Source organism: Photinus pyralis, unplaced genomic scaffold (assembly GCF_008802855.1).
Source record: "Photinus pyralis isolate 1611_PpyrPB1 unplaced genomic scaffold, Ppyr1.3 Ppyr1.4_LG2, whole genome shotgun sequence".
Taxonomy (NCBI): Eukaryota; Metazoa; Arthropoda; class Insecta; order Coleoptera; family Lampyridae; genus Photinus; species Photinus pyralis.
The window spans coordinates 40,669,084-40,673,849 of record NW_022170403.1 but is presented as its reverse complement, the minus strand read 5'-3'; the positions used below and the strand labels follow the sequence as shown (position 1 = coordinate 40,673,849).

At 37.1% G+C, this 4,766-nt stretch overlaps 1 long non-coding RNA gene across 1 annotated transcript; it reads left to right on the top strand.

Moving 5' to 3' along the window:
* The first annotated feature begins 366 nt into the window (after nucleotides 1-366).
* On the top strand, nucleotides 367-1,620 carry LOC116162699. The gene is made up of 4 exons (XR_004143589.1): nucleotides 367-599; nucleotides 651-719; nucleotides 774-1,195; nucleotides 1,254-1,620. It is a non-coding gene; the product is annotated as an uncharacterized LOC116162699 (long non-coding RNA).
* The last annotated feature ends 3,146 nt before the right edge of the window (nucleotides 1,621-4,766 follow it).

Here is a 4,766-nt window from a genome sequence, read left to right as displayed (position 1 = left end):
CACACAGCGAAATAGGTAGAGGCGGGAGAGCGAGTTCAGGGTTGCTTTAGATGAAAAAATTCGTATTTGCATCCTGTAACCTAAATTTAGCCACACAATAAGATTTGTATATATATAAGGATGGTAAGGCGATGTAATCCCTGCGCCAGCTAGCTCTGGGCGGGGTCGTAAAATAATATATTTTAAGGGCGCCAAATTCTACAGCCAGTGAAGTGACGTCCTTAGAATTATCAGGACGCGCTGGCCTAACTACCTTTATAATAAACTGCTGTTTAACGGGGTATATAAGTAATTTTATTGTAGTGCATAAGCAAGCGAGGTAAGAGGTGATAATGATAAGATGTGACAACCCAAATGACGAATTAATGACGCGATTTATGACAATGACTAAGTAATTACTAATTAACAATTAAATCAAGGAACTTCAACTTGGCAGCGAACACAAGTGGGTGGACAAAGCATTACCTAAGGCGGGTGTAACGTAAGCTTACTTTACAGCGTCTTATTATAACTACTAACTCGTAGTTCAAGGGGGTAATAGTCGGTCTAACAAATAAAATGATGGAAGTGACCGGTAACTTGTTGACGCTTTTACAGTGGTAAGTATAAACCTTAAGAATTTAGTGAACGTAATTATGAAATTATACAAGATGGATAGTGATGTGCAATGCCTCTCTTACTCTTACCCCTGCTCAGAGACTCTATTTACACGTATTCCGGTGAGTACATAAATGGTTCTTCAAAGTGTGTAAAGCTATTTTCTTTTTCCCCAGAGCTGGAACCAGCGATGGTATCGATGAATACGGAGTAGATAAATGTTGACAGGGAAGATGTTCGGGTCTTAACGATAAACAAAACGGGTATGCGAATCTGGTTACTAAATTTGTCTTAAAACTGGTAGCATAAAACTTGGATCAAAAGCTAAAATAGAATCTGTAAGATTACTGTGATTATGAGATTAATACTAACCCAGAAGGATCTGGCTTTTGCTCTTAAGTAAACTAAATAATTGTACTAATATTATGATGTATAGTTACAACGGCTGTATCATCCAAAGCTACCTAAAATTATTAACGATTAAGTAATTTTTAGCGTGGCGACCACACCCTTACCAGCTGAATCTTCTAAATCCCAAAATAATGAGAATTTTCAAGGGCTATGGTAACAACACTACTAAAGAGCCTCTTGAAATAACGTAAGTAGCTTACTTAATCCGTAATAATAACGATAATTAACTATGTAATTATTTGTAGCAACTACCACGATGAAGATTAGCTTCAAAAGTGTCCAAAAATTGGTCAAGGTAAAGTATACCACAATCAGAAGAATGTGACCTGATAACCCCCACAAGATAGATGTTTAAATTTTGAATTTCGCGGAAATATATGCAACCCAAATTACATGCTGTTAATGAAATTGAATGTTACAATCCCTTCATCAATAATTATTTGTGAACTTGGATCTTTATTTAAAAAAAAACAAGATGATTGCTCGCAATAGCATTTTATGCCAATATAACATCAAAACCGCCAAACTATTTATTGATTAAATATCATACCTCAAAGTCATAACACAATTTGATTAATTTTTAAATGGTGCTTAAACGCCAACACGCCTATACACTTAAAACATAGCTATTTTAGTTTATGCTTTAATGAAGTACATACGTCTCAATTGAATCAAAATAAAAGCCTTCAAGCAATGGAGGTCCTATGTAGTATTCGACATCATTAATTTAGCAAGTCAATTTGATAACGTATTCCCGCATTCAAGGCACATTAAAAATTTATTTTGCGGAACATCTCTACAAATCTTTATTGTATTTATTGCCTTTCCTATTGGTATGTGAAATTTAGGGCGACACTAATGTGAGCAATTTAGATTTCTTCTTAATAATGTAGCGTTGTGAAAACATTAACCTATTTCAGAGTATACACGTCTAAATTACTGATAATAAACTTCGTATCTGATTCAAAATGAACGCTAAAATTTTATGGCATGCGGAGTTTTAATTATAGAGAGTGAGATGGCACAAACTCTGAAACGAATAGCAACAAGTTACATACCTTTAATTCTTTTATTTACAGCAGATGTTAAAGGGACATTTTAATTGGTTTGATGAGTAGGCTGAGCCTCTTTTTGACAGTAAGAGTAGATAAAATGATTATTTTAACGGGTCGGTTAAGTTGCCCCCCCCCCCATTAAACATTTCGTTATGATATTACCCTGTAATAATGCGCTCGATATGCGCTCAAACGCGCCGCTGAAAGTAATTTTTGCGCTGTTAAAGTTTTTGAGATATTTTGAAAAACATTTGGGGGGGTTCAAGTTCAAGCAGCCCCCCCCCCATTATGCAATTTGGTATATCTGATGATTCCAAATTGTGCCTGTAGTTATGCGCTAAACTGCGCCACTGGATTAACATTTTGCGCCACTACCGTATGGCCATAACGAAAGACAGAAGGTGGGTGGGGCTAAATTGATGGTTTTAAAAAAGTGCACTTTCTTAAAGATTCTTAGTGCTATATGTTCCCTTTACTTATGCGCTCAAATGCGCCGCTGAAACTAACTTTTGCGCTGTTATAGTTTTTGAGATATTTTGAAAAACATTTGGGGGGGTTCAAGTTCACGCAGCCCCCCCATTAAGCAATTCGGTATTACTGGTGATGCCAACTTATGCCTGTAGTTATGCGCTAAACTGCGCCACTGGATTAACATTTTGCGCCACTCCCGTATGGCCATAACGAAAGACAAAAGGTGGGTGGGGCTAAATTGATGGTTTTAAAAAAGTGCACTTTCTTAAACATTCTTAGTGCTATATGTTCCCTTTAGTTATGCGCTCAAATGCGCCGCTTAAAGTAACCTTTGCGCCGTTTAAGTTTTTGAGAGATTTTGAAAAACATTGAGGAGGGGGGGAGTTCATCACGCAGCCAACGATGCCAACTGGGTGCACGTTGAACGATTAAAAAACGTTTGCTTTAATTATGCCGTCGGACCAAGAAAAAAATATTTTCCTACTAAACCATAAACATACGATTTTCTATTTCACACTTAGTATTTAGGTTTTATTTGCATTTCTAAACAATTTTTTCTACACCATCGGTATAAAAAAACTATCTTCTATTTTGATATACTGCATTCGCAGTATTGGAAGTAATTTGCATAATTCAAAATCCAAACGTTCATGTGCAGCATTGCGGCACAAAGGGCTTCATAACGACCTTGAAAAATTATCATTAATGTTATCACAATTGTCGTTTTCGGTTTTGCCTTATTTTGATTTCGAAATTCATGGAGGTAATTGGTAAAAGTAATGTACCTACGTAATTTGGTTGTAATTTGCGTATTACGGGTACCTACGTAGAATTCTGGCACTCTGCATCGATTACTCACCTGTAATACGCACACTATTACCTTATAACCTTATGACATAATTCACTATAGCGGCCCATAGGTATATGGTATAGCTATTCATAAATCATACCAAAGAGTAGGTGCTATGGTACTCTTTGATCATACTCAAGATTAGCATGCGGCGCCTGAAAGTAAAAATGCCAGTACTTTACTGGACGTGACTAACAGGAAGAAGATAGGGATTAAAGTAAAGCAGGTAAGGTAAGAGGTAAATGCAAACGTTCCATTGTTGTCGCTCCATAAATTAAACACTTCGTGATTAGCACATGTAAGGTGCCGCCGTTGTCGGAATTTGAATTTGATGCAGTGATGAATAACGTATAGTAAACAACAAAACCATCAGATATACCAAATTGCGTAATGGGGTGGGGGGGGGGCTGCGTGAACTTGAACCCTCCCAAATGTTTTATCTCAAAAACTATAACAGCGCAAAAGTTACTTTCAGCGGCGCATTTGAGCGCATAACTAAACGGGAACATATAGCACTAAGAATGTTTAAGAAAGTGCACTTTTTTAAAACCATCAATTTAGCCCCACCCACCTTCTGTCTTTCGTTATGGTCATACGGTAGTGGCGCAAAATGTTAATCCAGTGGCGCAGTTTAGCGCATAACTACAGGCACAATTTGGAATCATCAGATATACCAAATTGCATAATGGGGGGGGGGCTGCTTGAACTTGAACCCCCCCAAATGTTTTTCAAAATATCTCAAAAACTTTAACAGCGCAAAAATTACTTTCAGCGGCGCGTTTGAGCGCATATCGAGCGCATTATTACATGGTAATATCATAACGAAATGTTTAATGGGGGGGGGCCAACTTAACCGACCCCATTTTAACAGCAAGGGTAGACAAAGTTAAGCAAATGCATTCTAGTTACATCTGTCATTCTTTTATTTAATGGTATACGTAAAAATACCGGTACGCTCATCACAACGCTGAACGCATTCTGCTAGCGAGTATCGATACACTACTTTTACTTTTCACTTTTCATAATAATACATCAACAGTATACGTTTATATATCTTGTACAAGCCTATCAACACAACAACGCTGAAACGCATCGCATATAGCCGGCGTGACAGTAATTTTGCCACAAAGGCGTTCATTTCTTCTTCCATGGCATTTATTTCTTTTGCACAGTCGATCATAATCGAAGTAGGACCCGAGCGCGAAATAAAATGAAATTCAGAACGGAAATCATAAATTTTACCATAGAAACGACTTCCGATTAAATTCGGTATGCGACTAGAGCAGTACTGCAATGTAGATTTAAAAAAATAGTAGTGTTCCTAGACGAAGATATTAATATGGGAGATGAATTTCATTTAAAAAACTGATACTTCTCTGTTT